The sequence below is a fragment of the Triturus cristatus genome, chromosome 12 (genome assembly GCF_964204655.1).
Source record: "Triturus cristatus chromosome 12, aTriCri1.1, whole genome shotgun sequence".
Taxonomy (NCBI): domain Eukaryota; kingdom Metazoa; phylum Chordata; class Amphibia; order Caudata; family Salamandridae; genus Triturus; species Triturus cristatus.
In genome coordinates, this window is record NC_140595.1 from 366,796,321 (window position 1) to 366,809,850 (window position 13,530).

The window sequence follows — 13,530 nt, forward strand, 5'->3', positions numbered from 1 at the left end:
GCCCCATTAGCAAGTGCGTGGGTGCCACTCCCGTGATAGAGTGGGGCGTTTGGCGATAGCTGCGGAGGAATGTGAAGATGGCAAGTTCTACAGACTGGCTCTTTTCGTGGGCGATCCGTATCACTTTGTTGAGGGTCCTCATGAAGCGTTCTGCTTCTCCGTTCGCTTGAGGCCATCGGGGGTGATTCGCCGGTGGTGAATCCCGAGAGCCTGTAGGTACACCGCGAAGTCGTGGCTCTGAAACGGTGATCCATTATCGGTTCTGATCTCTTTGACAATACCATGGGTTGCCATGATTTTCTCGAGCTTCGGGATTACTTCCTGAGCACTCAGAACAGTCAGTATCTCAACCTCCGGATACTTGGAGTGATCATCTATGGCCGCCAAGGTGTGCCGTCCGTCTGGCAGGCTGCCGAAGTCGACGCTGATCTTTGACCAGGGCCTCCTCGGGCGAGGCTCCATCACCACGGGGGCCGGCCGGGGCACTTCACCGGTTAGCTGACACGCCTGGCACTCTCGAACGGTGGCCTCCACAATTTCGTCCATGAGAGGGAACCATACTTTGGTTCAGAGCCGTGACTTAGTCTTGACCATGCCCTGGTGACCGATATGGGCTAGATCCACCACTCTCTGGGTGAGGGACATCGGTATGACCAGCCGGTGGCCTCTCAGCAGGCATCCAGTCTCGTCTTCCGTCAGTTCTGTCCTCACATGGTACAAGCTCTCCATTATCTGCTTCGCCTGAGGCGTCAGGCTCTTCCACTCCTCTCGGGCGCGGGTCCAGCTGTTGTCTCGGACTGCTACTCTTGCTCTTTGTAGGCACTCGTCTTCACTGGTGGCCTGGGACAGGCTAGCCATGGACACTGGCCGGGGGCATGACCGCACCGTGACGCACCGGACGTACTCTTCTGTTTCTGCCGCCTCCTTTATTTCTTTTGGAGTTGCTGTGCGAGGGTGGCGAGATAGGTAGTCCGCCGGGTTTCGCGCACCCGGCTGGTACTCAATCTTGCAGTTGTAGTCCTGCAGTTGCAACATCCACTTCTCTATCCTTGGCGGCGGCTTCGTGGAGGTGCCCGCAAACAGGGATACCAGTGGCTTATGGTCGGTGGTCACAACAAAGGGTTTGCCGTAGACATACAGGTGGAAGTGACGACACCCCCAATGAATGGCGATCGCCTCCTTTTCTATTTGGGAGTATCTCTGCTCCGTCTCAGTGAGCGACCGGCTGGCGAAGGCCACTGGGGCCCACTCCTCGGCATTTGTCTTCCGTTGCAGCAGGACTGCGCCCAGCCCGACTGGACCGGCATCGACGGCAATCTGTGTCAGCTTGGCCGGGTCGAAGAAGGCCAGCGTCGTGGCTTCTGAGAGTGCGTGTTTGACTTCCTCAAATGCTCTACTCTGGTCACTGTTCCATGTCCAGGGGGTTGACTCCTTTGTGAGTTCTCTCAGTGGCGCTGTGAGGTTCGCTAGATCCTTGATGAACCTGCCACAGTAATTCACCATTCCTAGAAAACTCCTCACCTCCGTGACATTTGCAGGAGCGGCTGCCTCCTTGATGTCCTTGACCTTGTCCGGATCGGGGTTGACGCCGTCAGCTGAGAAGGTGTAGCCGAAGAACTGGATCTTCCGGCACAGGAATTCGCACTTCTCCCGATGTAGTGTGAGGCCTGCGTCTCGTATGCGTCGTAGCACCTGCACCAGCCTCTCGTTGTGTTCCGCTACCGTCGTAGCATGTATCATGATGTCATCGCTGACGTTGAGCGCCCCGGGGATTCCAGCGATCAGCTCTTGTATTACATTCTGGAACACCTCCGCAGCGCTCGAGACCCCGAAGCTCAGCCTCGTGTATCGCCTCAGACCTACATGGGTGGAGAACGTTGTTATGTTCCGGGACGCTTCGTCCAGAACTAATTGGTGATATCCCGAGCGTAAGTCCAGCTTTGAGAACCACTTGGCGCCGGCCATCTCCCCAACGATGTCATCGATAGTCGGGGTGATGTGTCGCTCCCTTTTGATGGCAACGTTAGGGAGCCTCATGTCCACACATATTCTGACAGCGCCTGGCTGCTTGGGTTTCTTCGCCACGACAATTGGCGACACCCACGGGGTCGGTCCGGATACTTTCTCAATGATCCCCGCTGCCTCAAGCTTCTTCAATTCCGCTTCCACCAGTGGCCTAAGGTGGAATGCTGTGCGGCGATGCCGGAGGGCTATCGGCTGGACCGTGGGATCGATATGCAGGTGAACTTCTTTTCCCCGGAACTTGCCTATCCCTTGAAAGATTTCCTCGAACTCCTCCAGAGTGTGGTGTACTGACTCTTGGTGTACCCCAAACGCGAAGGTTACCACTCCCAGATCTTCTGCCGCTCGACAGCCCAGGAGCATGCCTTGCCCGTCTTCGGTGACGTAGACGTTCGACGTGATGGATCTTGTCCCATGGGATATCACCGTTCTGAATTTTCCTCGTACCTTTAACGGTTCTTCCTGTCCATAGGCGAATACCGTGATAGTCGAGGGCTGTAGTGGGGGCTGTGGACGCATGGACTTGTGCATCGCGGCAGCCATGATGTTGATGCTGGCTCCTGTGTCTACCACTGTTGTGACTTCCTGTGACCCTACTCGGATGCTGCATTGCGGCAGTCTCCTAGTCCGGCGGGCCGCCGTGCCTATCATGTGTACCCGATGTATGACTTTTTCCTCCTCTTCATCGTCGTCCATGTCGCTGGCTCCCGGACCTCCTTCCTCGACCGTGTGAACGGCTTGGCGGGGCTTTCGGAAACCCTTCGATCGGCACACTTTCTCAAAGTGGTTGAAGCGTCCACACCCTCTGCATTTGGTCCCTCTTGCTGGGCACTCCGACGGGGCGTGGGGCGAGCCACCACAGTATCCACAGGACTTTGGCTGTTCTTGAGCAGCCGGGGCTGGCTTTCGTCGGGGCCACCTCTGTTTTGGCTTGACTGCCACAGCATTGACCGGCTCGGCCTTCACTGGCACTTGCAGTGCCGCCTCCATGTGCGCAGCGCGCGCCTTGGACAGTTCCTTCGTTCGGCCCATCGTCAGGATATCAGCTAGGGGCTTACCGGATTCCTCCAAGATCCTCTCCCTCAGCTTGGCGGACGCACACCCTTGTATTATCTGGCCTCTTATCTCCTCCGTCTCGTCTCGAAACCCACAGGTGGCCGCTAAGTTCTTTAGACGAGCGTAGAATTTGTCGAGCGACTCCTCCGGCGATTGGCGCGCCTGGCGAAATATGAAGCGTTCATAGTCGCGGTTTGCCATTGGCTCAAAGTATTCGTTGAGAGCTGCTATGAGCGTCGTGTGCATCTTGGGGGTGGCTTCCGCGAGCGTCTTCACTATGTTGTGAATTTCTTTCCCACCTAGGTGAATTATCATTGTGTGCTTTTGATCTCTGTGGACCTTCGTGGCCTCGAAGAAGATGCGCACTCTGTCCTCCCAGTCTCTCCATCGGGCTGCTACCGTTGATGGGGACCCCTCGACGGCGAACGGCTCTATTGGCGGGATTGTCGCCATGTTGCACGTGCGTGGCTTGCGCAGGGTTGGACCTCCCTCTCACGTGTGCCCTAACGCTGGGCGAGACCTTCTGGCACGTGTGTGGCTGGCGCTGGGCTAGACCTCCTGCTCACATACGCTCTGGCGCTAGGCGAGACCTCTTCTCCCTTGGGCAGTTCAGATTCCCGAGGAGGGGGGGCCTCCGAGACAGCAGGGGGGTGTGTGGGCAAGCCCCTCCCTTGTCCCACGATATTGAGGGCTTATGCAGGCTCAGGGGCACTTGACCCTACCTTCCTGGGCAGCCGGTGAGCAAGACGACGCTGTGTGTCTCTTCTGTCTTGCTTTCGTCGTGTGGAGGCAGGGCACGGCAGGTGCTGCGCGCTCCCCAGGTCAGGAGGGCAGGGCACGTGAGGTCCTTGAAGCACGCTGGGGCGCCGATGGCAGAGACGGCCCCAGCGCGAGCAACCAACCAAAACGGAGCACTCCGGCGCTTCCACGCACGTCCTGGGCGGACTGTCAGCGCGGGGACCGCAGCGCGCTCCGGCGGGGCACGAGCACCGCAAGCGAGGAGTGCTGACGGCCGCCACACCAACCGGACGCGCCGATCAGGAGCGGGGGCACGATCGCACCCTCGTCGCCAACTTGTGGTGTCGCTGGGGGCCTAAGCTGATGGGCCCTTGGTATAGGCCCAACACGTGGGACCCAATAAAATACACGGGACACTTGTGTTGCTTGTTCGCCGTCTCCGCAGCCGTGGCATTTCTGCCTACGTGTCTGCGTGACGTCGTATTTATTCGGGAACGTACAACTAACGTGCCCTGACGTGCACACCATCGCGTGTCACGTCAGGGATGAATATCGCGACACTACAGGCCCCTGTGCGTTCCACACCGCCGTGAGGATAGGCGTGCTCTATAGCACTATGACAATGATAGATAGCAGATTACCTGCAGGTGCAGGTGAACGATACTCCTTTCTTGCCCAAGCTGTCTGGGATTTGTAGTCCCTCATGCCCAGTATGCGCGTCCCATGCCGCGGTGAAGATAGGAGTGCTTTATAGCCTTATGGCGATGACAGATAGCAGATTGCATGCAGATGCGGGTGAACAGACCTCCTTTCCCCCCACAAGCTGCTAGTGGCTTGTAGTCGCTCGTGCCCAGTGTAAGTATGCCCTGTGTTTTAAATTTTACACATTTTTCTAAATTTTCTTATAATAGTTTGTGCAAAATGTGTGTCAAAATTAACGTTGTGCAATTACTACCATTATGCAATATGGAAAGAATGTCAACTTTGTATATCGTAAAATCCCAACTGTAGCAATTTTTTGCTCTTCATCATAGTTTACAATTATTAATTCAGTATGAAGATTGTAAGTTCAACGATTTTCCTTCTCTTTATTTAAAAGTTAATGTGAATGGATATGGCGAAATCAAAATTTACTTTGTCAGACTGTCTGTGAATCATGTTAATCAGACAATATTTATGGTAGCATATAATATGTTTCTCTTTGTAAAAGAAAAGCTGCTGAGTGCTCAAGATATCGCCCATCATATTTTGAACGTCGTCTGGGACAGATGACAGTAGATTTTATAGGTTTTGAAAAAATTAAGTATTTGTGTTGGTTTACGCTGCAAATATGACTTGTTCTTCTGAAACAATACAGCGTGTCCCTTCAGAATATAGTGTAGAAGTGCCAAGAAGCTTGTACCAACATTCTACATTTGTTTTTGTGGGCATCAGCAAATAAAGTGAAAGACTTTCTTGGATGTGGTTCAAAACATATTCATCTGAAATATTTTAGCACACCAGGAGCATTAGAAAATGTGTAATTGGAACTGGACTGTGAAGTTGGATGCATTAAGAGAAGTGCAGCGTTTCCAAACAATTTGAGAGGCTAATGATAGTACCCCACATTTAAAGTAATGTTGCACTGCCAGGCTGATGTTTACAGTGAGAATATGTGTGGTAACAATAGTTACACTTTGCCCATCTAATCTAGACTCCATATTATAGGAAAATGAATTTTAAGCTCATGAATAGGGATTTTAATTCATAAACAAACTACAGTTGAATATACTCCTATACCTTACTTATTACTTGTGAGATATGCATTGGGGAGACTAGACTCAACAGTGTCCGCAGTTAAAATTGCTGGCATTCTACAGCAGACAAAGCGCTGGTAGGTCTATTCTATGAAGGGCGGAGCTTTAAATGCCATATTCACAGTCTTTTCAAGCCTAATACTGCCAGGCATATCATGGGGCTTTCAGACTAGAAAGAAGTCCATGTATTCAATTCACTGGAATCAAAATCCAAGATATTGGGGACATTAATTAACCACTTTCTCAAAACAAACCCCACTTTGTGTGTTTGTCTTTAACCCCTTCCCCGCTCATGACGGAACCGCTCCGTCATGAGCCACGGTTGCCGTGTGCTCATGACGGAGCGGTTCCGTCATGCCACGACCGTTGGCGGCCGCTCCGCCCACGCGGTGCTGTTTCCCCGCCTGTGCGGGGGGACAACGCAACTGGGCGGAGTCATGACGGAACCACTCCGTCATGAGCACAGCTCAACCGTGGCTCATGACGGAGTGGCTCCGTCATGAGCACAGCGCCACCGCGCTGCCCCCCCCGCACCCCCCAGCGCTGCGGCGGAATTCCCGCCGCAGCGAAGGGGTTAAAAAACGTTTTTAAAAATATTGGCAAGTCAGCCGTTCCACAATGGCAGAGTCACTGTCACCAAAATATTCACTCTGCCCTGGAGGAGATCTAATATTATGACAGGCAGGCTGCAGACATTGGACCATTCTCCAGCCTATTAGCACTCCACGCCAATATTACAATAATGTGATTATTCTTTGAGAAATGTAAGCTATCCAGAAAGAATTACATAGGATTATATTCAAACAATAGATAATCTTAAAGTCAAAAGCAAAGATTTATGAAAAGATTACTCAAAAGTTAGGAATTAGAACAACAGGGATCCAAAGACTAACATCAATTACAATGATTTGTTATGAACATCTATCAAGCCAAGTGTAGCCTATGGGAAAAGGAAAAAAACATAACTTCTCAGCCATGTCTCACATGGATTAAAAAACAATGTTGAAGGATAAGCGTGCTGTTAATATTCAAATAGGCTTCCACACATCTGGTAACTCATGGTGGAACTAAGTGTTGAGAAACAAAACATAGAAATAAAAATGGACCAAGTGTGCAAAGGTGCCTTCTCTCTTCTAGGACATTGATATTGGTTGAGTTGGAAGTTGCAAGAAGTTGGATTACTGGTTGACTAGGCTGTGAGACCAGGTCAAGAAGTAACCACAATCCTGCTCAGGGTAACATGCAGCCAAACGCGATATTAAGCTGTGCACATCCCCTTGGTAGCTTGGCACAGACCAGTCCGGCTTAATTTACAGGCAATGTTTAAAGTATTTGTGCTACACTTAAAACCGTAATGCAGTGAAAAAGCAACACGAAAAGTATCCCACACCAGGTTAGAGCAATAGATCGGAATGTTCTGAATAAAACAAGACCAGAATGACAGAAATCTAATCAGTAGACCAGGAGTTATTAATTTTTAAAGGTTCAAGTAAGAAATGGCACCTAAAAGCATAAAGCGCACCGGGGATATCTGGTCGTGCTGGACCGGGCCAAAGTCAAAAGTTCAGGCTTACTGCAATGGAATGCAGGTTAAATATAGTCCCAGATTAGTCCTTCTGAAGTTTTATCTTCTAATGTTTTGTGCCCAGAGGCCCGTTCGCATTAGAGAGGGTCCTTGGTAGTGGAGAGGGGAGCAAGGAGAGAGTTGCTGTCAGTGGTCGCAGTGCCATGAAAAGCCAGCAGGGCGTTGTGGCCGGGCGGGCCAGAGCTTTTTTTTGGGCGTCCTCCGTGGCGATCAATACTTGCTGTGAGAAGAGTCAGGTTGAAGGCGGCTCAAGCTAATTTTCAGTGCGACCAGAGCAGTTCCAATGCGAACTGGTCTGTTCGTAGTAGTGAAGAGCCCAAAAGCTTGATTTAAGAGTCCAGGCCTCGAGAGGTGCCACTTGGGGATCAGGAACTCTCTGCAGCTGGGTCCAAAGGTTGGTTGGCGAGCCTTTTATGTCCCTGAGGCTCAGATCAGTAGGCCAGCAAGAAAGCCCTTGGAGTCACCCTGAGTCCTGGGATCAAGATGAAGTTGCAGGTCGAGTTTTTCCTCTGCAGGCAGGATGGCAGGCAGTCAGCACAACAGGGCAGCAGTTTCTTTAGAGCAGCAGTCTAGCAGAGTGGCAGTCCTTGTAGAAGCATAGCAGTTTTTATTCCTGTCAGAGTATCCACAAGCCCAGAAGTGTACAGAAGAGATGGTGTCTGAGGTCTAGTATTTATACCAAGTTGTGCCTGTGCAGTGGGGGAGAATGTTCTTTTGATTTCCCTTTGAAGTTCCCGGGCATCCTGCCTTTCATGCCCTGGCTCCATACTAGCTACAGGGGGTATGCAGACCTTTGTGTGGAGGCAGGACACAGCCTATTCAGGGGAAATGGGTCTGTGCCCAGCTCCTCCTGTCCAGCCAGTGAAGGCCTATTCAGCCACACCTAAGCTCCCTATTGTGTGTGGCTATCTAGGAGGAATACACAAAGCTCAACTGTCGGCTACACCCAGTTATCTGACCAGACACAGGTTACAGACACCGATTACGATCCTGTAAAAACCGGGTACGAACCGTCGGACGGAGCATATTCTCCGTCCGACGCGTACCCGGTCGTAACAATATACAAACATGGAAGTACGATCCGCACGGAAATACCATTTCCGTACGAATCATACAAAACCCCGACCGACGAAAATAAACATACAAATGTGATCCGGGAAAGCGCCGACGTGACGTCGGGACGCACGCAGCCTGCCATTCATGAACCAGGAAGTACGATTCGCACCGACGTCATCTCGCACGGACAATATTTTCCGGCAGCCAAAAACTGCCGGGAAATCAGGACGACGCGAACAAGGAGTACCTGTACGCGACGGACAGACATGGACCCGAACCTACGTGTCATCCCAGCCCTCATAGCAGTCGACCTCCTCTACAGGTTACGACGCAGACGCCGCAGAAGGTCAGAACAACAAAGGGAGGGGGGAAAGGGGGGGCATGAGCAGGGGCAGGCCACCAAACCCCCACCAAAGTCACACAGCACATATGCCCTGGACATACCTGACCCCCAGGCCCTGGTTACTACGAGGGGGTTGGGGCGTGTCCAGCAAAGCCAGCGTCCGCCACAACGGAAGTGCTTGACGACGCGAACCGGCAACATAACAATACAGGTACGTCCCGTACCCACGCCTTAAGAGCGTGGGTACGAGTCGTACCACGCCCACACCTACGTCACCCCAACAATGGCGGGACGGCTGTACCCAGGTGGAAAAGGCCTGGGTACGGCCCGCACAAGCATTCCATAGCGTGGGTACGGATATGTACTGACCGTACCCCCACCCCCGTATGCATGGAGCGTACCCCCCACCCCAACAGTGTATGTATGACCCGTACCCTCACCCGCGTACGTATGGAGCGTACCCCCCACCCCAACAGTGTAAGTACGACCCGTACCCTCACCCGCGTATGCATGGAGCGTACCCCCCACCCCAACCGTGTATGTACGACCCGTATCCTCACCCGCGTATGTATGGAGCGTACCCCCCACCCCAACAGTGTAAGTACGACTCGTACCCTCACCCGCGTACGTATGGAGCGTACCCCCCACCCCAACAGTGTAAGTACGACCCGTACCCTTACCCGCGTATGTATGGAGTGTACCCCCCACCCCAACAGTGTAAGTACGACCCGTACCCTCACCCACGTACGTATACACCCCACCCCAACAGTGTAAGTACGACCCGTACCCTCACCCGCGTACGTATGGAGCGTACCCCCACCCCAACCGTGTATGTATGACCCGTACCCTCACCCGCGTACGTATGGAGCATACCCCCCACCCCAACAGTGTAAGTACGACTCGTACCCTCATCCGCATACGTATGGAGCGTACCCCCCACCCCAACAGTGTAAGTACGAGCTGTACCCTCACCCACGTACGTATGGAGCGTACCCCCCACCCCAACAGTGTAAGTACGACCCGTACCCTCACCCGCGTATGCATGGAGCGTACCCCCACCCCAACCGTGTAAGTACGGACCGTACCCCCACCCCAACCATGTATGTATGACCCGTACCCTCACCCGCGTACGTATGGAGCGTACCCCCCACCCCAACAGTGTAAGTACGACCCGTACCCTCACCCGCGTACGTATGGAGCGTACCCCCCACCCCAACAGTGTAAGTACGACCCGTACCCTCACCCGCGTATGCATGGAGCGTACCCCCACCCCAACCGTGTAAGTACGGACCGTACCCCCACCCCAACCGTGTATGTACGACCCGTACCCTCACCCGCGTACGTATGGAGCGTACCCCCCACCCCAACAGTGTAAGTACGACCCGTACCCTCACCCGCGTACGTATACGCCCCACCCCAACAGTGTAAGTACGACCCATACCCTCACCCGCGTACGTATGGAGCGTACCCCCCACCCCAACAGTGTATGTACGACCCGTACCCTCACCCGCGTACGTATGGAGCGTACCCCCCACCCCAACAGTGTAAGTACGACCCGTACCCTCACCCGCGTATGCATGGAGCGTACCCCCATGCCAACAGTGTACGTACGACCCACACCCCCACCTCGTATGCATGGAGCGAACCCACACCCGTGTATGTTCTAAGCGCACATATCCTGAAATAGGAGGGTTGGGTGCAGAGTCCTCCCAGCAGTGCCCAGACATAGGAGGGGTGGGTGCCTATCACTCCCAGCAGTGCCCAGACACAGGAGGGGTGGGTGCAGAGTCCTCCCAGCAGTGCCCAGACACAGGAGGGGTGGGTGCAGAGTCCTCCCAGCAGTGCCCAGACATAGGAGGGGTGGGTGCCTATCACTCCCAGCAGTGCCCAGACACAGGAGGGGTGGGTGCAGAGTCCTCCCAGCAGTGCCCAGTCACAAGAGGGGTGTGTGCAGAGTCCTCCCAGGAGTGCCCAGACACAGGAGGGGTGGGTGCAGAGTCCTCCCAGCAGTGCCCAGTCACTAGAGGGGTGGGTGCAGAGTCCTCCCAGCAGTGCCCAGTCACAAGAGGGGTGTGTGCAGAGTCCTCCCAGCAGTGCCCAGACACAGGAGGGGTGGGTGCAGAGTCCTCCCAGCAGTGCCCAGACATAGGAGGGGTGGGTGCCTATCACTCCCAGCAGTGCCCAGACACAGGAGGGGTGGGTGCAGAGTCCTCCCAGCAGTGCCCAGACACAGGAGGGGTGGGTGCAGAGTCCTCCCAGCAGTGCCCAGTCACAAGAGGGGTGGGTGCAGAGTCCTCCCAGCAGTGCCCAGTCACAAGAGGGGTGTGTGCAGAGTCCTCCCAGCAGTGCCCAGACACAGGAGGGGTGGATGCAGAGTCCTCCCAGCAGTGCCCAGACACAGGAGGGGTGGGTGCAGAGTTCTCCCAGCAGTGCCCAGACATAGGAGGGGTGGGTGCCTATCACTCCCAGCAGTGCCCAGACACAGGAGGGGTGGGTGCAGAGTCCTCCCAGCAGTGCTCAGACACAGGAGGGGTGGGTGCAGAGTCCTCCCAGCAGTGCCCAGACATAGGAGGGGTGGGTGCCTATCACTCCCAGCAGTGCCCAGTCACAAGAGGGTTGGGTGCAGAGTCCTCCCAGCAGTGCCCAGACATAGGAGGGGTGGGTGCCTATCACTCCCAGCAGTGCCCAGACACAGGAGGGGTGGGTGCAGAGTCCTCCCAGCAGTGCCCAGACACAGGAGGGGTGGGTGCAGAGTCCTCCCAGCAGTGCCCAGTCACAAGAGGGGTGGGTGCAGAGTCCTCCCAGCAGTGCCCAGACACAGGAGGGGTGGGTGCCTAACACTCACAGCAGTGCCCCTGCAAAGAAAAGGGTGGAGTACCCACAGATCCAATGCCCACAAATGTCAGTCAGGTGCACAAAGATCCTGCAGTACATGTACCACATGTGTGCGAGGCTGGGAGTATACACATGCATAGCGCCAAAAAGACAACATGTACACATGAAGTCATGGCAACAGTCTACATACACAAGTACAGTGACCACCAAGGACGCCACGAATGATGCAGGTGGAGACATCGCTCAGCATGCATGGCCCAAGTCTAACGAGTCCGTCACACACCCAGCCAATGTAGACACAGCTCAGCACCACATATTGGAAAGACCCTGCAGGGAAGATGTCAGGTTACACAGAGGAAGGAACACACCTTGGGACGATGACACCATGCAATAACTGCTTACATGAACAAAGTTATGTAGCCAACAGCTTGTGATGGCACACAGATACCAGGATCCACCCTATGACCAGCACAAGACTACAATTACCACACACCCAACACATTATCACCACCCAAAATAATGGGGCAGGTCGACCAACAGCAATGCCAGACAGACAGTAGTGTACTAAGGAAAAATAAATTGCTTTATTCAGCATCCAAAAATCGGTTCGTCCCTTGAAAGTTCAAAATGTACAATGCCCATAGGGCAATCCAAAGTTCACATCCAGGTGGGGGACACAGTGGGACGCGTGTCCCCTAGCTTGCCTGCACAGTCAGACTCCTTCGTCTTCCAGAGCGGGGAGGGCATCATGTGGGGGGGAAGGACCAGGCACTGCAGGGACATGAGGGCGAAGGGTAGGCGTTGTGGGTGCAGGGATGGAGGACTCCACCACAGGGGGTGGGGCAGGGCCAAAGGCAGAGGCCAGGATGGCGCTGCACACCTTAGCAAGGTCCTCCAGCGACTCCCCTGCACCCGAAGGAACCACAGGCCCCAAGGAAGGGGGGCGGAGGGATGGGTTGCAGCGCCACTGGGGGAGGGTGTGGACAGGGGGGGGACTCAACCACCCTGACCGGGGACTCCCTTGACCGCTTGCGGGGTGGTGTCACTGTGGGGCTCAGGGACAGAGCGGCCATGAAGGAGTCTTTGCCGGATATGTGGCCAGGTTAGCTGAGGGGAGGGGATTTGGAGGGAGTGGATTGGGTGGAATGCGGACTCCCACTCTGGCTGCGTGTCTTACGTTTGCCCCCCAACCCAGTGGGTGTGCCTACTTCACCCTGTGTGTGCGTGCCAGGAGGTGTGCGTTTGACCTTCCCTGCTGGTGTGGTGCCTGTGTCTGTTGTGGTGGGTGCATGCTGACGTCTGGGTGTACGTGGGACAGGCATGGGAGTGGGAGGTGTGGATGGGTCAGGGGTAGGGGGTTGGACGTAGCGCTGCAGGAAACCCACTGCTGCAGTCAGTGTCGAGTCAATGGACCTCAGCAAGTTGCATTGGTCAGCCTGCGATGAGAAAATGCCCTCCAAGTATGCCTCCATGTTGTGCAGCACTTGGCTGTGGCCATGGAGGACATTAAGCATCGCAGCCTGACCAACCTGCAACTGCCGCTGGATCTCCACAGACTCGGCATTGGTGGCAGCAGTGGAGACAGGGGCAGGGGGTGTGGTGCCTGGCAGGAAGGAGACATGTGGTGACTGGGCACGCTGGAAAGGGACACGAGCAGGTGGGAGGCGGCTGATGGCAATGGAGGGGGCGGGGAGAGATGTTGTGCTGCTGTCAGCTGCTGGTGCAGCCTCCACCCACTCGGAGAGATCATCCTCGGACCCGTCAGCTTCATATTCTGTCGTGCCAGTGGACAGGTCCTCGGCCTCACTCTTCTCCGCCTCAGTTCCACTCGATGTGCCAGGCACGATGTCACCTCTGGCACTGGTGCTCGGTCCCTTCGCTCCGTCTGTGCTCATGTCTCCCTCCGTGTCCCCCGACGATGCTGTGGGCAAGGTGAAGAGACAGCAATTAATCATACACCTGTATACATATGTCACATGAGTCCAATCTACATAGGTTACAGTGCATAGCCTGAAAAGAAAGATCAGTAACATCTACAAAACAAGGTACAGATGTAGGGCATGCAACACACAGTTGGTTGACCCACCATGCCACTGAAA